We start from the raw sequence: 25,065 nt of genomic DNA, 5'->3' as shown, positions 1-25,065 counted from the left end.
GAAGCAATAAACCAACTTAAAAACTCAATGGAGAATACTATCAGCAGAGTAGAACACTTAGAAGATAGAACATCAGACAATGAAGACAAAGTATTTCAACTGGAAAAGAACATAGACAGCTCAGCAAGACTGTTAAGAAACCATGAGCAGAACATCCAAGAAATATGGGATAACATTAAGAGACCAAACTTAAGAGTCATTGGGATACAGGAAGGTACAGAGCTCCAAACCAAAGGAATGAGCAATCTATTCAATGAAATAATAGGAGAAAACTTCCCAGACTTGAAGAATGAGACAGAATCCCAAATCCTAGAAGCCTACAGGACGCCGAATGTGCAAAATCATAAGAGATCCACACCTAGACACATTATAATGAAGATGCCCAACATACAGAATAAGGAGAGAATTTTAAAAGCTACAAGAGAAAGGAAGCAGACTACATTTAGGGGTAAGCCAATCAGGATAACAGCTGATCTTTCAACACAGACTCTGAAAGCTAGAAGATCCTGGAATAACATATTTCAAACACTGAAAGAAAATGGGTTCCAACCAAGAATTGTGTATCCAGTGAAATTAAGCTTCAGGATGGAAGATGAAATTAAAACCTTCCACGATAAACAAAAGTTTAAAGAATTCGCAGCTAGAAAACCATCTCTTCAAACATCCTCAGCAAAACATTACAGGAAGAGGAAATGGAAAATAACAATGAAAACCAACAGTGGGAGGTAGGACAGTAAAGGGGGGGGGAAATAATCAAAGAGGAAAACAAACCATGTTTAGTAACAGAAATAAACAAATATGGCTGGAAGAACAACCCATATCTCAATAATAACCCTAAATGTTAATGGCTTAAACTCACCAATTAAGAGACACAGGCTAGTAGAATGGATCACAAAACGAGACCCAACAATATGCTGCCTACAGGAGACGCATTTGATAGGAAAAGACATACATAGGCTGAAGGTGAAAGGTTGGGAAAAATCATATCACTCATATGGACTTCGGAAACAAGCAGGAGTGTCCATACTCATATCAAATAAAATAGATTTCAAGCCAAAGTTAATCAAAAGGGATAAAGAGGGATACTACATACTGCTCAAGGGAACCATAAACCAACAAGACATAACAATCATAAATATATATGCCCCAAACAATGGTGCAGCTATGTTCATCAAACAAACTCTTCTCAATTTCAAGAGTCTAATAGACCACCATACCATAATCATGGGAGACTTCAACACACCTCTCTCACCACTGGACAGATCTTCCAAACAAAAGTTGAATAAGGAAACTATAGAACTCAATAACACAATTAATAACCTAGACTTAATTGACATATATAGAATATACCACCCAACATCAAGCATTTACACTTTTTTCTCAGCAGCACATGGATCCTTCTTAAAATAGATCATATATTATGTCACAGGGCAACTCTTAGACAATATAAAGGAGTAGAGATAATACCATGCATCTTATCTGATCATAATGGAATGAAACTGAAAATCAAGGATAAAAGAAGGAAGGAAAAATCATACATCACTTGGAGAATGAACAATAGGTTACTGAATGATCAATGGGTTATAGAAGACATCAAGGAGGAAATTAAAAAAATTCTTAGAGATAAATGAAAACACAGACACAACATATCAGAATCTATGGGACACATTGAAAGCAGTTCTAAGAGGAAAATTCATTGCTTGGAGTTCATTCCTTAAAAAAAGAAAAAAACAACAAATAAATGATCTCATACTTCATCTCAAAATCCTTGAAAAAGAAGAGCAAAACAACAGCAAAAGAAGTAGAAGGCAAGAAATAATTAAAATCAGAGCTGAAATTAATGAAATCGAAACAAAAGAAACAATTGAAAACATTGACAAAACTAAAAGTTGGTTCTTTGAAAAAATAAACAAAATCGACAGACCCTTAGCCATGCTAGCAAAGAGAAGAAGAGAGAGAACTCAAATTACTAGCATACGGGATGAAAAAGGCAATATCACAACAGACACTTCAGAAATACAGAAGATAATCAAAAACTATTTTGAATCCTTATACTCCAATAAATTAGAAGATAGTGAAGGCATAGATAAATTTCTTAAGTCATATGATCTGCCCAGATTGAGTCAGGAGGATATAGACAACCTAAACAGACCAATATCAATTGAGGAAATAGAAGAAACCATCAAAAGACTACCAACTAAGAAAAGCCCAGGACCGGATGGGTATACAGCAGAGTTTTACAAAACCTTTAAAGAGGAACTAATACCAATACTTTTCAAGCTATTTCAGGAAATAGAATGAATTTGGAAGTTCTCCCTCTTTTTCTATGAGGCCAACATCACCCTGATACCTAAACCAGACAAAGACACTTCAAAGAAAGAAAACTACAGACCAATATCTCTAATGAACCTAGATGCAAAAATCCTCAATAAAATTCTGGCGAATCGGATACAAAAACATATCAAAAAAATTGTGCACCATGATCAAGTAGGATTCATCCCCGGGATGCAAGGCTGGTTCAATATACGGAAATCAATAAATGTTATTCACCACATCAATAGACTTAAAAATAAGAACCATATGATCATCTCGATAGATGCGGAAAAAGCATTCAACAAAGTACAGCATCCCTTTATGTTCAAAACTCTAGAAAAACTAGGGATAACGGGAACATACCTCAATATTGTAAAAGCAATCTATGCTAAGCCTCAGGCTAGCATCATTCTGAATGGAGAAAAACTGAAGGCATTCCCTCTAAAATCTGGAACAAGACAGGGATGCCCTCTCTCTCCACTTCTGTTCAACATAGTTCTCGAAACACTGGCCAGAGCAATTAGACAGACGAAAGAAATTAAAGGCATCAAAATAGGAAAAGAAGAACTTAAATTATCACTATTTGCAGATGATATGATTCTATACCTAGCAGACCCAAAAGGCTCTACAAAGAAACTATTAGAGCTAATAAATGAATTCAGCAAAGTGGCAGGATATAAAATCAACACGCATAAATCAAAGGCATTCCTGTATATCAGCGACAAATCCTCTGAAATGGAAATGAGGACAACCACTCCATTCACAATATCTTCAAAAAAAATAAAATACTTGGGAATCAACCTAACAAAAGAGGTGAAAGACTTATACAATGAAAACTACAGACCCCTAAAGAGAGAAATAGAAGAAGATCTTAGAAGATGGAAAAATATACCCTGTTCATGGATAGGCAGAACTAACATCATCAAAATGGCGATATTACCAAAAGTTCTCTATAGGTTTAATGCAATGCCAATCAAAATCCCAACGGCATTTCTTGTAGAAATAGAGAAAGCAATCATGAAATTCATATGGAAAAACAAAAGACCCAGAATAGCAAAAACAATGCTAAGCAGGAAGGGTGAATCAGGCGATATAGCGATACCAGACTTCAAACTATACTACAGAGCAATAGTAACAAAAACAGCATGGTACTGGTACCAAAACAGGCGGGTGGACCAATGGTACAGAATAGAGGACACAGAAACCAATCCACAAAACTACAACTATCTTATATTTGATAAAGGGGCTAAAAGTATGCAATGGAGGAAGTATAGCATCTTCAACAAATGGTGCTGGGAAAACTGGAAATCCATATGCAACAAAATGAAACTGAATCCCTTTCTCTCGCCATGCACAAAAGTGAATTCAAAATGCATCAAGGAGCTTGATATCAAATCAGAGACACACCGCCTGATAGAAGAAAAAGTTGGCTATGATCTACTTTCGGTGGGGTCAGGCTCCAAATTCCTCCATAGGACACCCATAGCACAAAAGTTAATAACTAGAATCAACAAATGGGACTTACTCAAACTAAAAAGTTTTTTCTCAGCAAAAGAAACAATAAGAGAGGTAAATAGGGAGCCTACACCCTGGGAACAAATCTTTACTCCTCACACTTCAGATAGAGCCCTAATATCCAGAGTATACAAAGAACTCAAAAAATTAGACAATAAGAGAACAAACAACCCAATCAACAAATGGGCCAAGGACCTGAACAGACACTTCTCAGAGGAGGACACACAGTCAATCAACAAGTACATGAAAAAATGCTCACCATCTCTAGCTGTCAGAGTAATGCAAATCAAAACCACCCTAAGATACCATCTCACTCCAGTAAGATTGGCAGCCATTAGGAAGTCAAACAACAACAAGTGCTGGCGAGGATGTGGGGGAAAGGGTACACTTGTACATTGCTGGTGGGACTGCAAATTGGTGCAGCCAATTTGGAAAGCAGTATGGAGATTTCTTGGAAAGCTGGGAATGGAGCCACCATTTGACCCAGCTATTCCCCTTCTCGGTCTATTCCCTAAAGACCTAAAAAGAGCATGCTACAGGGACACTGCTACATCGATGTTCATAGCAGCACAATTCACAATAGCAAGACTGTGGAACCAACCTAGTTGCCCTTCAATAGACGAATGGATAAAAAAAAAATGTGGCATTTATACACAATGGAGTATTACTCTGCATTAAAAAATGACAAAATCATAGAATTTGCAGGGAAATGGATGGCATTAGAGCAGATTATGCTAAGTGAAGCTAGCCAATCCCTAAAAAACAAATGCCAAATGTCTTCTTTGATATAAGGAGAGTAACTAAGATCAGAGTAGGGACGAAGAGCAGGAGAAGAAGATTAACATTTAACAGGGATGAGAGGTGGGAGGGAAAGGGAGAGAGAAGGGAAATTGCTTGGAAATGGAAGGAGACCCTCAGGGTTATACAGTGGAGGGGGTGAGGGGAGAGGTGGGGAGGGGGGATGGTGGAGGATGGGAAAGGCAGCGGAGCACAACAGACACTAGTATGGCAATATGTAAATCAATGGATGTGTAACTGATGTGATTCTGCAATCTGTGTATGGGGTGAAGGTGGGAGTTCATAACCCACTTGAATCAAAGTGTGGAATATGATATGTCAAGAAATTTGTAATGTTTTGAACAACCAACAATAAAAAATTTAAAAAAAAATCAATTTGCAATAAAAATACATGGGTATATTTCTGGGTACTCCTTTCATTCTCTCCCATTCGTCTTTGTGTCTGTTTTTACATCAGTTCCATGTTGTTAGGCTATTGTAACTGTAGTGTATTTTGTAGTAAAGTAATGTGGTCTTCCAACTTTATTCCTTTTGCTCAAGATTGGCTTTGCTCTTTAGGGCCTTCTGAAACTGTGTACAAATTATGTGTTATTTGTTTATTTACTTATTTATTTTATTTCTGTGAATATTGTCCTTAGTATTTTGATAGATTTAATGGAGCTTCTACATTGATCTGAGTAATATAGACATTTTTAACAATGTTAATTGTTGCAATTGATGAAAAAGTAGGGTATCTTTCCATTTGTGCCTTCAGTGTCTTTCATCTTCTGATCTTTTTTTTTTGGACTTAAATATGATAGTCAATGCAAAAATGTTTTGCTTTCTATTTCTGCTCTATTTATATTATTTTGCTAATAAGCTATTTTAATTGAAGTTTATAGTTTGCCCTTTAACTTAATGATATCATTTAGTCAAAGAATGGTGTAAATTCTTTACTTTCCCTTTATGGTTTATATTCTTCCAGAAGGTTCCATTTCATCTTTCCTATTTTTAAGTTAAATATGTAGCTTGGTTTTATGTGAGACAAAAATAAAAATTTACTTAAGAAGAAACTAAAGTTGAGAAGTTAAAATTCTAACTAAACTTTATCTTTTAATGGAACAATGAGGTTTCTTTGTTGTGTGTGTGTGTGTATATATATATATATATATATATATATATATATATATATATTTAAGATTAAGGATGCCCATCATATGTTTAGGACAGGGAGTTTACTCAAGTTTTACAGAGTTCATGGTAGTACTTTTGACCCTTTAATCTAAATGGTCTAATAGATAAATGAGTGGGATCCTTATAATTGAGTTGACTTTTTGTTAGTAGTAATAAAAGGTAAATAATGTGAATAGCTTTATACAAGTATTTATAATACAACCAATAAGAACTGGTTATTTAGGAAATTAAAATAGTAATCTTGGAACTCATTATACACACACACACACAAAATATATAGGGTTATATATTTTGTCAATATATATATGATCAAATTTGCATATAATTAGATAACATACTTTTTGGAATATATTAAGTTTTTTAATATTATTGTCTGGAAGGCTATTACAGATGAAAATTTATTACTGGTTTTCCTGTTGGTTAATGGGATATTTTGTATGCCCAGCTTTGTAGCAAATATCAATTTGAAATGGAAATAAAACGTAACTGTAATCAGTTTTCTTACAGGAAATATTCCTGTACTTGGTTGTGGAAACTTTTATAGATGACAAATATTTTTAAAGCAATTGTATAAATTATACAAGAATAAAATGGTCATCTCGCGTTTCTTTATGTTTAATCTTCATTTTCCAAGAAAAACGTAGGCTTTTGGGCAAATAGTAGTGATTGTTTTTAACTGCAGAAACTCCCCATATCATTTCTTAGAGTCTTCTTAGTTTTCTTTGGGTTTAGGCATAGGTTCTCTTTCTCTTTGTTATCCTACTTCTTTAAATGTCATAATGCCCTTACGTATTATATACCCAGTGGCCATTGAGATAATCTACATATATGCTTACCAGAGAGTAGATTAAGGTAATCATTTCATTCATTGCTTCTTCCTGACGTTCTTCTTTACCTGATTCCAGTTCCTAACTCCACACTATGTAAAATGAACTGATCATCTCTCTTGCCTATTGGTTTATGGCATTTTCAGGGAAGGCCTCTGTCTCTTGACCTTCACTCTCTTAACACCTCCATCTTCCTCTTACAGCCAACTTTCCACCTCACCCCATGTCCCATGCCACTGAGGTGCTGCCTGATTCTGTGCTACCTTGGAAGACACACCTTGGAGAAAAACTCTAACACCAAGACACCAACCTGTTACCTTGGGTAGAGCAAAATGGGAAATTAATCATTCCATAGTGTCAAATGAGCTCTGTTGTCTGCTCAGCTATTTCTTAGCTTTATACATGTATTTATTGTTTCACCCAGAGCCAATATAAATGAGGTCCTTCTATTCTTTCAACCTTTAGTAATTTATCTGCTTTTACAGACTATCAATTTAGTTCTTATCCAATTCGTTTTTCTTTCTACCCCCAAAGCTTATGTCCCAGAGTGCCATCAAAACAACTTACAAGAGTATTTCTCTCACTCATGACGAATACTCTCACCGTCGGCTTTCCAAGATTACAGCCCTCTGTACTGCTTCCATCCAATTCAAGCACATTCTTCCCTTATCCAAACCCTGTTTAGATAGAATGGGCCCAGCTCACTTCAAAAGGCTGAATACAAGTTTTAGTTCAGGACTTTGTCTTTTTAGTGTCATTAGTCCTCCAGTCAGATTTATCCTGATTTACTGCTTTTCATCTGACCTTTAGAGATGGAAAGGCTTATCCTGACAATACCTAGTTTCATAATTAATAGTTCTATTTTGTTTAGAGATTAAAGTTCAAGCTCCTTAGAATATTAAGCAAGGAAACTAAAGGTCTTCCCTACACAACCCTGTTGCTATCTCATTTCACTACAAACACTCTTTCATTCCCTTCCTGAAACTGAATTTATGCAAGCTCTTCTATTTCTACTGCTTCCTCTTCCTCTTGTGTTATTAGAAATGTCTTATCCATCTACTGAAGCCCTTTTATTATTTTTAATCTATTTCCTTTCAACAAAACAATATTTTAAAGATCATGTTTCATTTGTCTTTGTATTCCAGTGCCAAGCTTAAAGTTTGGAATATAGTCAATGGTCAGGAAGTGTTTGACTAGATTAGATCCTTAACCCCTTCCTCCCTCTACATCCTTAATTTGGCTTGGGTGTTCTCTTTGCTCTTTATAATTAGTTCTTTCCAAAAAAAAAAAAGTTTTAGAAGAATGCTTCATGAAAACTCTTAAAATTTCCCTGATAAGATTTTGAGACCTTGAGTAAATGATATAACTTCTAAGTGCCTCAGTTTATTTGCTTGGAAAATGGGTACATAATCATCTTATGGTTAAGATTTGAAAAGACAAATCACATATGAACAATCTGAACTGTTGTTTCATTTAGGGAAAAATGAAATAACTATGAATATGTGAGAGTGTGTGTGTGTGTGTGTGTGTATATATATATATATATATATATATATATATAATATATTTATTTATTTATTTATTATTTATATAATTTTTTTGTTTTTTGTCAATGGTTCCTGACTCATAACTTTATCCTCAGGAAGGCTGTAGAAACTGCAATTCTTCTTTCCACAGGCAGACTGTAGAAACTCCAATATCCATCTTCCCTCCTCCCACAACACACACACACACACAAACACACACACACACAACATCCTGCTTTCTGTCCTGGAACTGGTCATAAAGAAATTATCTGACCTGCCTTTTGTCTAATAGTAGGTCATAAGACCCTCCTCATTCCATAGAGGTCCTGCCCTATCCCCTGGAGGGAGGAATGTTAGCACACAGACCAAGAAGAATCTGAACAGACTGGCCTTACTGCGTTTCCCCACTCAGCCTTACATTAGATCATACCCTTTGTGTCTAATCATATTTCAGCACAGTTGTCCATGTTTCAATCATGCCCAGAAAAAAAATCTCCATGAAAATCTAAAACAGTAAAGTTTGGAAAGCTTCCTGATAGCTGAACACACCTGGATGGTGGTATACCTGGAGAGGGCAAGGAAGCTCTGTGGTTTTTCTTTCTGTACCTCAATCTATGCATCTCTTCACTTGTATCTTTTAATACCCTTCATAATAAACAGGTAAATGTAAAAAAAATTAAAAAAAATATTCTTGAGTTCTCTGAGCTGCTCTAGCAAGTTAAAGACTATGAGGGTATTTTGGGAACCAAGATTTTTAGCCAGTCAGAGCACAGGTTACATAACCTAGGGCTAGCAGCTGGGATCTTCAGTGGGGCACAGTATTGGGGAATGAATCCTCAACCTGAGGGATCTGATGCTACCTGCAGATATATATTAGCAGTATTGAATGAGGCCCACTTTTCCTAGTATGCCAATCACTGAAATGATCAGGTTTTGAAAAAAAGTTACAAGATAGCCAGTTGTGAAGACCAGAGACAAACCTCAAATCAGCCTCCCAGGGAATGTTTTGGGATATTTATGGGATAAAGAAACAGGGTGGTGTAAGATGTGGGGGAAAGTGATTGGAGGTGAGGAAAAGTGAAGTAATTTGGTGTTTGTGCATGCATAATCAAACTTCATGGTTCTTCATAGGGTCCATATTTAGAAGTGTCTGCATTAGCATGGTCTGAAGGTGGACATCTGGACTTCTGGTGTCAAAAGTCACATCTTAGACACTTGCTCAGGCCCAAATGCAGAGGTGGTGGTTTCAACTTTTTGGAGATAGACCAAAGCAACCTCCAAGTTCCTGGGGCAGTGGGGAGGATTTTAGGGATTATCTATAGCAAAGCTAGTTGCTTAGTTATGTGACCTCCACAATTTGTGATTTTAAAATAAAAAGAAGTGCAGCTAGTTGAGTCTAGAGGATTTATTCTGATTTTCCCTTGGTTTCCATAATGTTGGAATTGAATTAGGTTAGAGGTTATCCATTTCTTGTCTGCAGCAGTCCATTGCTTGCTGGGTGTGTGGGGGAATCCTCCATGCATCTGTTGTCAGTGTTCACTGTGGTGTGAGAGAAGAAAAAAAGTATGTAATTTGTTTTTTTCTTGCCATGTTGATCTTTAATATCTCTTTTAGATTGCAGAATTGAGACTTGAGCTTGGTTCCCATCTTTTTACTGTCTGACATTGAAAAAATAATTTCTAATGGTATATTTCTGCTTCTTAGAATGAGAAATTTGTACCAGTTACTGTATAAAGAATATTCCAATGCTATAGTTCTTTTTTATTATCTATGATCTGAATTCATGAATATAGTTTTTTTTGTTTCCCATTTTGTATAGTAGTGTATCAAAGTGTCCCAAATGTGTTTTTAATTTTTTTGACAAAGAAAAATGATTACAACAATAGAATCTTCTAGAATTACAGGGCAGATGATTGGGAACTGGTAAGCAATTGGCTGTAATGTCTTGGTCTGTTCTAAGCAAATAAATTAATGCTTTCTAATTAGTTGATTTTCTGATATACAGGATGAGATAGCAATAGTTTATAAAAACATGCATGCCATTTTATGTATAATGTCCAACTGTAATACCCAATTTGCAAATAATATCCAAAAATTATTTTACAAGAATAACCTTGGGATATTTTTTAAATGTGTAAATATTTCTAAAAAGTACTGATGGTTTGTTTAAGGGCCATTAGAAGTGTTGAAAAAATGATAAAATCTTTGAGGTCACAAATAATCCTGAAGTTTACTGTAGCGTTAGTGTGTAAGTAATAAGTTCACAAGAGAAAAATCTGACCCCAAGGCAAACTTCAGTCTTGTTCATTGTTTAGTTTCAGAAATGTGTGATTAGGAATGCCAAAGCCATTTAGCACATTGTTTTGTCTTTCTGCATATCTAGAATCTAGACCTACCTTGTAAAGAGCACAGAAGTACTAAGGATTTCAAGGTACCCTCATCTCTCCCTGCCTTGTGTATTTGCTCCATGTAAATTTATTTATACACTAATCTTTCTGAGATCTATGATTCTCAAGTTGTTTTTATATTTTAGTTTTCTAAATGATTCCCTTTAAAATTATTACCCTTTTAAGGAGTGCTTATTCTAGTTATTTTATACATTTTGTGATTAAGGAAATTTTAGTTTCTGGTATATAATTCTAATCACACATTGAATTATATTATTGGATAAAATTAAGTAGTGGAAATGAGTTTTATACTGGTGCTATAAACATAATACTCACAAGGAAAATATAGCATAATTCCATTGAATCTGGATGTTCAGGCAAGAATAACACTTTATTAATGTTCAGGCAAGAATAATATGTCTATAATTTTTATTTCAGAGAAAACTCTGTGTGTGTGTGTATGTGTATGTATGAGAGAGAGAGAGACTGTTCTCCATGTTAACAGATGTTACTTAGAAAACTTCATCACATAATTAATCTGCTATTTGGACGTTAATTATCGTTCTAAAATGTATTACTAGACATTATATTTTAGCATTCTAAAGAGTTAGTTTTCAATGTTTGTAACTAATATATTCAATTTCCCTGTTTGGGGATATTATTAAACTATATTTTATTAAACAAGAAAAGTCAGTCTCTTCTGCAGACTGCATTGTGCATTCTCCAGGATCCTGGTTACCAACAACTCTAAATTCTTGTATGTAATAAAATTTTGTATTTCTATCAGAGAAGAGACTAATGTGTATTCATCCCAACTTCACAAACTTGGCATGGGTTCTGATTGGCCCTATTTGTTCCAGGCACTCATTCTGGGATAGTAATTCTGGGACTGCAATTCTAGGCAGTATTGCAAGGATCTAACTTTGGTCGCAGCCCAAATCTAAGCCAATCCCTAGCCCAGAGAAGTCAAAACTATAATTGAAAAGGATGTGTCCAAAAGACAGATATTCTTTCTTTATGAATGTGATTTCAGAGAAAGGGATCGCTGATTTACAGGGACATTTCTGTAGAGAGGTCAAGACTATAAAGTAGATGGATTCAATCTTCTCTGTAGTAGAAGATAAAGCTATAGTCTGAGAAGACAGATTTCCAGAGATATTCTTAAAGTAAAGGAGGCAAGAAAAAATCGCTACAGGGAAGGTAAGAATCGCAAGATGGAGGCAGGGGTAAAAGATTGGGAAGCAGTATTGACCACACTCAACTGAAATATGATCTTGGATAAAAATGTATTTGAGCCAGGTGTAGTGGCACATGCTGGAATTCCAGTAACTCAGGAGGCTGAGGCAGGATTGTAAATTCAAGGTCAGTTTCAACACCTTAGTAAGACCCCATTTCAAGTTTTAAAAAGAGCTGGTAACATAACTCTAGATTTAATTCCTAGCACTGCCATGTGTATCAACTGAATGTTTGTCATTGAAAAAAGAAATAGTGTTACAAAAAACAACTGCCTTATTTTTGTAAACTGTAAATCCTTATGCTGTTTTCTATGAAGGAACACTTTAAACTATTTCTAGATATAGTGGTATTACTTGATTTTTTTAAAAATGTTTTAACCATTAGCCCTTGATGCCTGGTGTGAAAAAAGGATTTAGCTTTTATATTACCATTCCATATCCTACGACTATCTCCACATAAATACTTCTCATTTCAACTAATTAATGCTGTTGCTTTTTTAATACTGTTGATATCTACATCATCATTATTATAAATATTTTTAATAGAACAAAAAGGTGTATAATAATTAATTTCTTTCTGGTACAATTTACTTATTTTGGTGATAATAATCCCCACCTTAAATTCTTTGCTCTTCTAGATAATTTTCCCCCCCTGTGGTCTCTTCCTAACTCCTGGGTCAAGACTCTCAACCTCTCTCTGGAAAATCCCTTTGTATCTTAGTTGTCAGATAAACTATTTCCTCATTTCTGTCTTATTTTTTTGGTTTACATCCTTGTTTTGAAGTTTATATTCTGGGAGCTTAAACAATTTACTTGGTTAATATTCTTGTAAATTGGGTTGAATTCTTGAAGGTTTGATTGCACAATGAATAGCAGGAGGGAATTATTTTTTCTCAGTTTTAAAAAGATTTATTGATTTATTTCTAAATTCCAAGTATTGCTGTGAAAGCATTTTCTTTCTGATTCATGTAATATTACGCTCCTATCCATTAGTCTTTTAAGATCTTGTACTTATTAGTTTGATCTTCTGTAATGCTTTGAAGATGAGTAGGTTGGTCATGGCATGTGGTCTTTTAAGTTGTAGACAGATGGGCTCTTGCACAATAGAGAGTAATGTCTATCAATTACCGAAAACATTATTGCATTCTCTCTTAATTTCTCCATTTTGTTTCTGGTTTTACTTTAATTTCTATGGAAATCTCACTGTATGGCAGTTGAATTTACTCTACAACTCTAATCTTGTTCTAACATCCCAATCATTGTGCTGGATTATTTCTTCAATCACTATATTTTCTAGTTTGCTATATTTCATTTTTTGATTCTTATAGTGCCTTGTTTTTCTATTTTACCATCTTCATTAATGCAATATCTTCCCTTAGTTGCCTGAAGATATTAGTCATAAAAAACTTTGTTTATTTAAACATCCTTTTTACATTCAATCTTATTAGCTGCTTATTTGTAGTAAAATTTTGTCTTATATTTGAGAGGTTTTCCTCAAATGAACAATTTTCCATTTATTCTTAAATTTTGGGCAATAAATATGGATATTTCTTGACATCTATTGTCCCATCCAAGACAGTAGCCACTAGCCATATGTAATGACTGAGAACTTGAAATGTAGCTAGTCGAAACTCAGATGTGCCATGAGTTTAAATAAATATCAGATTTTCCAAACTTTGTAGAATAAATATAAATTATAATTTTAGTTAATTTTAAAATTGACTGTATGTTGAAATGTTAGTATTTTTGATATTCACTTGTTTTCTGTCCTGTATCATTAACATCTATATTCATATTTTTGTAAATTTTGTTCATTGTATTTTTATGAGAGTTCATGAAAATAAACATAGGCATTCGATTTGCCATGTTAACTAGAAGTTTTGGTCATGTTTTAAAAATTTTAAATCATCTCATCATCCCCTTCTACAGTAACTTGTGCCTGCTGGGTTGTGTTGGGGCATTTAAGTGTCTGTCCTATGATAGGGTCTCTGTTATTCCCTCTGATAGCAGATGAGCTTTCAAGTCAATAGGCTTAGTTGGTTCACATGTCCTTTTTCAAACCATGCCAACTACAGCAGTGTAATTATCCAAGTGCTTTATGTAATTACCTAATTTTATTTGATTAGCATTTCACTTCCTTTTACTTAGATTCAGTTAATTGTCTGGGATGGATTAAGGATCTAATAATCCTGTGAACACACTTTTAGGGGAGTTGACTATCAATCTCGCTCTCTCAGTTAAGCTTCTCTCATTGTTTCCTGCAATTTATAAGTTTTAAAATATAAGACGATACTGTCAGGTATTATCCTCATGGTTTTGTTCCTTCTAATCTCTTCATTCTCTTTTTGGACTGAAGGATATGAATCCATAATTTGGGGAAAGGATTTTAATGATTCCAAGGAATGGACCTTGGAAAGTGATTATTACTCAACCTGATAAAATTGTTCTTAACATCATCCCAAAACAGACAAAAAGACCAGAAACTTGGATGGAAGTGGGGTCATCAGAGCTTAAGTCTGAAAGTTCTATGATCCGCCCTGCTGCAGACTAGTTCCTGAGGATGAGCTCTCTCTCTCCCTTTCACCCAGCAGGTGAGTGTGAGCTTCTCAGGGAGGATGTGATAAGCCCAATGCTGTGTGCATTCTGGCCCCAAAGCAGTAGGTTATGATTGGCTCTGTGTGTGGACTGCAGGCAGCTATATTTAAAAGTAGATTATTGGAAACATTTGGACCCAAAAAATTGTGTCCAGGGCCTGGAAGATGGTGTTATAAAGTCAAGGAGCTATCATCCCAAAGTGCTCATGGCCAGAACAAGGGAAATCCATAGCCATGAATTTAGAGAAGGCACGCAATATGTTCTCATTCCTCTGAACATAATCAGTTAAAAAAAATATATAACTGAGATCTAAATATGAAATGACGAAGCAATATCAAAAGTTGAAATTTTCTTAACAATGAATATATAGAATATCCTGGATCAGACAGAATGGAGGATCAAGGTTAAAATAAAATGTATAAATTGCTTTTGGGCCCACCTGCTACACTTTGCCGGCTCCTGCAGCAGCAACCGTCTATGTCACTATAGTTGTCCCCATCGCCCTTGCAGTGCGCCCCTCAGAACCAGCACCTCACCTTGCCCAACATCATGCTCTTCAGCAGCAGCTCACACCAGGACCTGTCCCAGCATGGCTGACCTCTTTGGCCTGTAGCTAGGCATGGTGGTCACCAAGAAGTTCAGTAGCCGGGAGACCATCATTGAGTTTGGTGAAATGTGAGAGGGGAAGATGTCTATGTCATCCAGAGTGGCTGTGGAGCAATCAATGACAACCTGATGGAACTGCTCATCATGATCAATGCCTGCAAGACTGCCTCATCATCCAGGTGACCGCAGTGATCCGGTGTTTTCCATATGCCTGACAAGATAAAAAGGACAAGAGTCATGCTCCAATTTCTGCAAAACTTGTGGCTAACATGCTCTCGGTTGCTGGGGCTGATCACATCATCACCATGGATCTGCATGCCTCTCAGATACAGGGATTCCTATATATTCCTGTGGATAACTTATACATGGAGCCTGTGGTTCTGCAATGGATTCGGAGAACATCACTGAGTAGAAGAACTGTACCATGGTTTCACTGGATGCAGGGGGAGCCAAGAGGGTCACACCAATTGCAGACAGGTTGAATGTGGATTTGCTTTGATTCTGTTGGGGGATGTGAAGGACTGTGTGGCCATCCTCATGGGTGACATGGCTGACACATGTGGTACCATCTGCCATGCTGCTGATAAACTACTCTCAGCTAGAGCCACCAAAGTGTATGCTATCCTCACTCACGGGATCTTCTCTGGGCCAGCTATATCCAGAATCAGTAATGCTTCCTTTGAGGCTGTTGTCACAAACACAATTCTGCAAGAGGACAAAATGAAACACTGCTCCAAGATTCAGATGATTGACATTTCAATGATCCTGGCTGAGATGATCTGAAGGATGAGAATATCTGAAGGACAATGGAGAATCTATTTCTTATTTGTTCAGCCATGTGCCACTGTAAATGCAAAGTGAGAAGTGTGGAGCAGACCTCCTCAGACTTCTCACTTGATTTATTTGCTTTTTTAGGACTAAGCAATGGTAGGCTAATCACTGGCAAAGGCATCAGATATTTGTATACTCTGAGATACATTATTTCCTCTTCTGAAGCCCAAGACTATTTCTTTCTGGTTTATTGGGGGAAAGGTGGTGGTTATTTGTTACTTAAGTGAACCATCTTAAATGAATAATGTTTTTATCATCTTAACTTGTTCTGATAGGTGATATTTTCTTTTGTTTTTTTAGTATTTTGAGTTGACAACTTTCAAGTATAAAATTCCATTGTGGAAATTCATCTTTTATACATTTTGAGGTTGCCAAAGGTGACTTCACATTAAAACCTTCTGTGTAAATATATAATGTTAATGCCTATGGACATTTGGGTAATACCCTGTATAGTCTTTTACTTTGGAGTGAATCTTAGAAAATTTATTAATACCAAGAATTTTTAATTTTTTTTTCCTTCTTTAAAAATTGTATCTGGGTTTTAAATAAGCCACCTTAACTGTGCCTAATTTGTCCCAAATTTTATTTAGTTAAAGATAGCCACTGACTCATTAATTTTTTTGGTAAATATTAGATATTTCAAAGGCAACATAGTTCTGTATGATTTTTTATTGCCACTTTTAAATTATAATTATCACTTAAAATACCATGTCCCAAAACTCCAAAATTATGTTCTACAATCATTCTAATTTATAAACCATTTTGAGTTGTGGTTGCTGAGCTCAGGGTCATATTTATACTCTCCTCTGTTCACCCCAGATAGATAATTATTTGGGATGTACCTAGGGTTCTTGTCATCATGTTTCTTTGTGCCATATTTTTATCCTTAGGTTTCACCTTGCATTTTTTTCCAGTAATTTCGCTTAAGGATTTCTACCAAACGATGACTCTCTTAAATCCCCTCAAATTTACTGAGCTGATCATTATTTTGCTTTTGACTTACATAAATGTGAATTTTTTAATGAGTACCACCAAATGTTTATTTAAACACGAGCTTTGATTAAATGTTCTTTTGCCCTTGGAAGTACTAGGTATCTGGCAAACAAATATCTTAACTAAATCTGGTACACCCCTCCCCAAAAAAAATGTGTGTGCAGGAGAGGCCTATGGAAAGTCAACATCAATTGCTTCATTAGGATAATGTTCAAAAAGTGGCTCAAAAGTGATTTAAAGATTGTGAAGGGAAAATTCACTGAGGAATGCCTTCTCCATAAATGGCCCTTGATAAAATCCTCTTAAGTGAAGTGCCTTGCTGTCTCTGTGGCAGAAGTCAAGCATTGACTCTCTGAATTTATTATATGCATGTTGGTGGACAACCAACTGAACTTGTCAGCCCCCAAAGAACAGGATTCTTCTGCATAGATAAAGCCTAGAAATGAGAAAAACGATACCCTCTGCTGAATCTTTCATCCATTGTTTTATTGGAATTGGGGATTAAAATCTCTGCTGAGTCTTAACACTGATAGAGAATAAATGCTCTGATCAAAATTCTTCAGGTAGAAAAATCAAATCTAAGTCATTAACGAACTTGAACAGCAGTCTTTAGAATTTAAAAATTTAAGACAGCAGAAGTTGAAGTTAGAAAATATCATTTAAGTTGTTACCAAAACTAGCATTTTGTTGTACTTTAAATTTGTTTCTTTGAGAAATAGTGATGAAGCCTGGTAAAAAGTTGGCTCTGCGGTGCAGATTGACTCTGTCTAGAAAGAGTCGACTGGAGATGGGTGAAAAACCTATATGGGTGCTTTGGAATTTTCCTTTTTGATAAATGTCTGACATATGTATTTCATTGGATTGCTATGCTTGTATGAAATGAAAACAAATGTAAACGCTTATGTAGACAGGTTGACATGCAAGTATGCAAGTTCAGGTGTGTTGACTAAAGTCAGTTGATTTACAGTAACCATTTTATCTAAGATAATTAAAGTCTAAGAATTTGTAGAACTAGTTTTCTAATAATGATTTCCAGATTTTAAAATATTGCTACTATCATTATTTAGCCCTACTTTTGCATGTTAAAATACTCCTGAATACAGTTATGGACTAATTAGATTGGACTTAGCCTTATACCATGGAGATACAGGCTTTAACTATTCAGTGGTTTCCAGTGGACAGAGATGATGAAGAATGCCTTGTGAACAGCCTAATCCCAGAACATACTCCTTCCTTGCTGTTTTTTGTGTGGAAACTTGAGACCACCAAATGTATCAGTCCTGTCCAACTCTCCTGAATGGGGGTAAACTTTGCATATATCTAGCCAAAAAGGGGATCCACCAAAATATGACTATACCAAACTTGTTTAGCTTCCAAATTAAATTATACTAGTAAACTGTTCAGATGATAACTGCCCTTTAGTAGATATGCTGCCAACTAGATTCATGAATGTATCATTTGCAGTGCTTGCATTGGTTAAAATCTAGGATTTTAAGATCCTACAGTGTACTAAAGCATTTCAATAAAATCCTGCTGACTAAAATAATAATAATAATAAAAATTCCATTTTGAACACCAGAGTTTATGACGGTGACCTTCATTTCTATTTCAGTAATATACAACCATCCTCATGGTTTCTTGTGATCATTTGCTTATGAAAACAAATGAAAGATCTTTCCAAGTCTGTGACAGCTTTACTTTGGTTCAGCTGAATTTGATATTTCACATTCCATATGTCAGAGAATCTAGTTCAATTTCCCTGACTGATAGAATCATGGACTTAATTTTTATTTTGAATTTTGACTTTATTTTGACTTCTTAATGTATAACAGTTCTTCCTTTTAAAGAAAGAGACTCATATTTCCCATAGGTTTAGGAGATCCTACAATATGTCAATCTTTAATTTCTATTGATTACATGTGTGTGTGTGTATGTATGTATGTGTGTGTATATATATAATATATTTATATATTGAACAAGTAATTATAGTATCAAAGTGTCATGACAGTGTAATATTTTATAATGGTTACTTTAGAGAAAGTTGTTTTTCTTAATTTTTTTAAATTTATATGTGACAGTGGGATGCATTACAATATGGGCCAAATTGACATCTGGGTCAAATGGTGGTTCCATTGCCAATTTTCCAAGAAATCTCCATACTGCTTTCCATATTGGCTGCACCAATTTGCAGTCAAACCATCAGTATGAGTGTACCTTTTCCCCCACATCCTTGCCAACACTTATTGTTGTTTGTCTTCATAATAGCTGCCATTTTGACAGGAGTGAGAGGAAATCTTAGAGTGGTTTTGATTTTTGCATTTCTCTAATTGCTAGAGATGATGAACATTTTTTCATATATTTGTTGATTGATTGTATATCATCTTCTGAGAAGTGTCTGTTTAGGCCCTTGGCTCATTTATAGATTGGGTTATTTGGTTTTTTTTTTTATGTTTAGCTTTTTGTGTTCTTTATATATTCTAGAGATTAGTGCTGTATCTGATGTGTGAGGGGGAAAGATTTGCTCCAAGATGTAGGCTCTCTATTCACCTCACAGATTGTTTCTTTGACTGAGAAGAAACGTTTTAGTTTGGTTCCATCCCATTTATTGATTCTTGATTTTAATTCTTGCACCAAAGGAGTCTTATTAAGGAACTTGGGGCCTAATCCCACATGATGGAGATTAGGATCTACTTTTTCTTCTATTAGATGTAGGGTCTCTGGTTGTATTCCTAAGTCCTTGATTCATTTTGAGTTGAGTTTTGTACATGGTGAGAGATAGTGGTTTAATTTCATTTTGTTGTATGTGGATTTCCAGTTTTCCCAGCACCATTTGTTGAAGAGGCTATCTTTCCTCCAATGCATGTTTTTGGCACCTTTATCTAATATAATATAATTGTAATTTGTGGGTTAGTCTCTGTGTCCTGTATTCTATACCATTGTTCTACCAGTCTGTTTTGGTGCCAATACTATGCTGTTTTTGTTACTATTGCTCTGTAGTATAGTTTAAGTTCTGGTATAGTGATGCCACCTGCTTCACTCTTCCTGCTAAGGATTGCTTTAGCTATTCTGGGTCTCTTATCTTTAGAGTTTTTTTTTTTTTTTTAAACAAGCATTATGGAAATAAGTTTCAGTGAAAGATCTATAGTTCTATGAGTTGGGATAAATTTATCTGTAAGTAATAAAATAGTCCAATAAAAGCAACTTAAAACATGGGGCACAATAATTTGATTCATATAACAAGGATTCAATATGCAGGATGATTCTAAGCTAACTGATTCACAGGGTCAACAATGATAGGGCTCTTGGTGGATTTTTCTATAATTTCATTAATGTTTATCTCATGGGTGCAAAGTGGCTGTAGGAATGCCAAGCATCATGTCTTTATATTGTAGGATAAAACGTATTTGTCTTGTGTCAATTTTTTAAAACACAGTGAACCCATCACTATAGCTCTATAGCTGTATTTTCTTTATGCCTTAATTGTTAGTATTGTGTTCTACCTTGAGTGTGCATCTCTTATTGTCAAAGAGAATTATTGAATTGATCAATATTCAGCCTCAGTATCTTGAAAGGGGTTCTTAGAATTACATGGACATAAAATATATGAAATATAATATCACAGCTTGTTTAGAAAATATGAATATGGAGGGACAGTGACATCTGTCACAATGGGTTCTATTCTGGTTTATGTAACTTCACTATTTGAATATTAAAATGTCCTGAAAACAAGTTTCAAAAAGTTAAATTGCTGTGTGGAAGATAACTTCCATATTAGATACATACTTGAAGATTTTTTCTTTTCTGACATCATTATGGTATTTTTGCAAAGAAATCTATGTTCTATATGCTGGAGTAAAGAAAGACAAGGTAGAGTAGACTTGCAAAAATGTGGTGAGGCCTAAGTTGCCCAAATCATATTTGAACAGGATTTCATTTTCTTTATGTAAATTAGATAAGTGTTATATGTGAAAGAAAATACTAATAAAAAAAGTTAAGAGAAAATATATAATTTTAAAAAAATATTTCCTTTTTAATGTTATTTTATACAGATAGCAATAGGTGATCATGTGAGATAGTAATATTAAAGGATGGAGCATCTGAGGGAAATGGTGATACTGAACTCTTAGCTCAGTACTGATTAACCTTGAGCAAGTTACCTAACTTCTTTTGCTGTTTATAATTCTTGGAAAAACAGTAATTTCTTGAAGGATGTTGTGAAGATTAATATAGATGACATAAAAGCCCATATAATATTATCAGGATGCTCTTTGGTCTGTGTTAAGCACTGTCGACGTTAGCTATTAATATAATGTATCACAGTTTAAATGGTTTTTCAATACATGAGCTTATGGAAATATAATTTCACAAGTTAAAATATGAAGTCATATTTCACGGACTAAAATAGGCGATGGGATTTTTTTTTAAACAGACAACACTGCACAAGAATATGTAAACCCCTCCTCAATTCCAATCAGATTAAAGAGATAAGCCTAATGACTTTTAAAACAGTCACTATAAATAGTTTTGGTTCTACTTAGCCCCAAGGAGGAAGGGGTATGAGATACTAAAGGTTGGAATTTAGTAAGATATAAATACCTATTTCCCCCAGTTGTCTTATTCTAGGAAGTTGCTCCTAGGTCTGACTATGTATCCATTTGTTTACATGGAAGCTCAGTTAAGTTCAAGGCAAAAGGAGGCCAGTGCTTGTCCCAGAGTCTTTGAGGGTTGCTGTCTGATGGGGGGGACAGGAAGATTGAGCTGCTATTGACTAATCCAGTTGAGCAATAGAGGGTGAGAGACTCCAGAAAAAAACTGTTGGACAGAGGCCAGGGAGTGAGCCTCACGCAGCATGAGTGTGCTGTCCTCAGCTTCACCCCAGCTTCTGGGAAGGGTAGCAGAACTTGGAAATAAATGTGACTGTAGTGGCACCAAGAGAGTGGATTTTACAAGAGTTACCCGGGATTGCCAGGAGATTTTTAAGTGGGCGCTGAGGGGCGGGGGAGTAAGGGAGATTAATACAAAATCTGTACTTTTCAAAAGCTCACTTCAGTAACACAGTTCTACAATGTAGACTATCTCCATATCGAGGTGTAAAATAGATCAAAGAAACATTTTAAAATATTATTTGCCAGTTTCCTTGTGTTTAATTTCTTTCTTTCTTTTTTTTTTTTTTTTTTTTTTGAGAGAGAGAGAGAGAGAGAGAGAGAGAGAGGGAAGGAGGATTTTTTTTAATATTTATTTTTTAGTTTTCGGCAGACATAACATCTTTGTTTGTATGTGGTGCTGAGGATCGAACCCGGGCTGCATGCATGCCAGGCGAGCTTGCTACCTCTTGAGCCACATCCCCAGCTGTGTTTAATTTCTTTATGAACTTATCAATTAGGCTTCTATACTGAGCACTGGCTTTTTCTGCTCCCAACATTCATAGTCAGATGATGTACTTTTATCCATAGATACAAAGAAACATACTAATATCTTTTTAAAAAAATTTTATTATTGGTTGTTCAAAACATTAAAAAGCTCTTGACATATCATATTTCATACATTTGATTCAAGTGGGTTATGAACTCCCATTTTTACCCCGTATACAGATTGCAGAATCACATCGGTTACACATCCACTGTTTTACATATTGCCATACTAGTGTCTGATGTATTCTGTTGCCTTTCCTATCCTCTACTATCCCCCTCCCCTCTCCTCCCCAACATATATTACTTCAGAAAGCAAAGAGATCTGTACTGACAGAAACACTCACCTTTTGATATTTTTAGTCTGAATAGTGTAAGGCTTAGAAATCATGATAATGCTTCCAAAGTTATAAACAAATCTCTTAGATTTTGTATTTATTATTTTCGAATAATAGTTTCTGCATTTTATAACAAGTCAACAGATTTGCCCTTATTTTCTAGATTTAAATGGGTTTTTCTTTAGGCTGAAAGTTGCCAAATAACAAAACGAAGATGATTAAAAAAATGCATCAAGTATTTTCTAACTTTTTAGCATTGAAATTTGTGTGACTTGAAATAGAATGTTTAGTTTTTATTTGTGCTTCCTAATGCAAGTGAAGTGAGAACTTTTACCAGTCTGGCTGCTTTGGAAACCTGCGTTTTCTTCTAGTGAAGCCTGAGTTAGGTACTCAATTTGAAATGACTTTTCTCTTTTATTTTGAAGCTACCACAACTCCATTTCCCTTCTCAGAGTCCTTGGCTACTGGTGGAAATTGCTAAATCTTCCTCTGGATGGGGCAATGTCCTCTGCCTTGGCCAAGGCCTGGTGCTGGATCTCTAACTCCAGCTTGAGCATAGAGATGGTCTATTGTTTTCTCTATGGAGCCTGCCCTTTGTCCTCCTAAAACCCCCAAGGATTGCCACCTCTGTGTAGACCATAGACCCTCTGCTATGGTCTCCATTGTGCTATTTGATGATAATTTTTCTGTATGTGTAACTAAGCTTGTTTCCATTAAAGGTTTTGTCTATTTTCAGATCCTCTGGACTCAGAAATAGCTACTGTTAAAGATTAGTTCATTAAAGTTAAATGACTATCAATAAGTGTTTTAATTATAATCTATGTGGAAATAAGATAATCCTGAAACATCAAAGTAACAGAGAAATGCTTCTGCTGAGAGATTTATATTGACAAAAGGCAAAATTTAAATATGAATAAGAAAATGCTTATAGTATACTAAGCATCCTCATGTTTTCCTACCAATCTTTAGTAATACTTGTGAACTAGATGCATAAAATCAAGATTACCTATTTCATCCTAATTGTGGACATGTCTGCATTTATCTAATTTTCTTAATTTCCTCAGGTCGGTTATCTTCTTTGTAAAAAAAAAAAATATGGCTAAAAGTACTTAATTCATAGAAGTTTTCTGGACATGAATATTTAACATGACATCTGACCCATGGTAATGTGTGCAAAAATATTTGTCCTTTTCCTATTCTTTCCTAGAATTTGTCAAGTTGTCCCAAATAAGGAGAAAGGAATAGGATATATTGTTTAATTTACATGATTCTATTAATAATTTAATTAAAAAATTCTATTTGATTAATATAGCCTATTTTAATTCTATTTAATGATTTGATTTAAAATTAAAACACACAAGAACACTGGAATTAAAGTTTTAAAAAAATTAACTTCATACTAGTAGCAGTAATATTAACAATGTATGGAAATCAAAAAGAAGCATAAAGTATTAAAATGACCCAGGAGGTTATTATTAGGTTGATTAACATCACTGAAGAACAAAGAATAATGACATACACAAAACATGGAAGCATTTCCTTGTCCAATCACAGGGCAGAGCCTGGTATAAGAGATGTGAAAAAAAGGCGACAAGTAGAGAAAGTAGGAACACAATGATAAAAATCAAGCAATATTTGACTTGAGGGCTTTAAAAATAACCATTAGGATGATTTAAAACAAGATTTTCCTGACTCCCTAGCTCTCTAAATCCTTATTTTTTTAAATGATGGAGATTCAATGATCCCTAAGATTTTTTCAACTTCTGCAATATGAAGGTCATGAAGGAAAGAGAAGAACTGTATCACATGTAAATGTGGGCAAAAGGGTCCCTGGACTGTGAGTCACAGCTATTTATATCTGAGCAAATGTGCGTGTCCTATGAGTCAAAGGACTTTGTGGTCTCCCCCCCCCACCCTTGAATCTTTGTGAAATTGTCTTCTGTGTATGTACAATATAAGCTCCTCTATACTAAGTGCCAGTTTGGACAGGCACTACTATTGGGTTGTCTCCACAAGTATTAGTAACCTCAGTAACAGTTCATCTGAGAAATACATTTAATGTGTATCTAAAACCCTCTGTTCAATTGGATGCAGCCAAGACTACTTTAAATCAATGCTTAGACAACAAGCCATTTCTGAGCTGGCTTCAGACAACTCTACTTGATAGATTTTTTAAAAACTGTTATATAGAGAGAGTTAGCCTGTACTATTTCTAGCCAATTCATAAATCTTTGAAATAATTTATTTCACCATTAAAACCTCAATTAATATTTATTATGCCAACCTCCTGAGGGAATAAAGATAACTAAGTTTTGGATTTGTACTAAATGCTAGGTAACTATCTCTAGAATGAATGTTCTCAACTAGGGTAGGTTCAAAGTATGGAACACTTGGATACACGCTGTAATTTATGTTGAAGTATTTGAAGTGTATTGCAGAAAATGTCATGGTAGGAATCGTGCTTTCTTCTTTGTGGCAGAGTTCTCAGCATGTAGTGGCTACATGATAAATATTCATGAG

General features: G+C 35.1%; 1 protein-coding gene and 1 pseudogene across 1 annotated transcript in view; both read left to right on the top strand.

The window, feature by feature from the left end:
- The window catches only part of Cd36 (CD36 molecule), a 93,077-nt gene that overhangs the window by 18,988 nt on the left and 49,024 nt on the right, over positions 1-25,065 (top strand). The window lies entirely within an intron of this gene.
- On the top strand, positions 11,754-21,925 carry LOC124106516 (ribose-phosphate pyrophosphokinase 2-like; annotated as a pseudogene).

Source organism: Marmota monax, unplaced genomic scaffold, assembly GCF_021218885.2.
Source record: "Marmota monax isolate L192 unplaced genomic scaffold, Marmota_monax_Labrador192_F-V1.1 WCK01_AAM20220418_F8-fsc00065, whole genome shotgun sequence".
Taxonomy (NCBI): Eukaryota; Metazoa; Chordata; class Mammalia; order Rodentia; family Sciuridae; genus Marmota; species Marmota monax.
The sequence above is the reverse complement of the archived record's forward strand: the minus strand, read 5'-3'. Positions and strand labels throughout refer to the sequence as shown.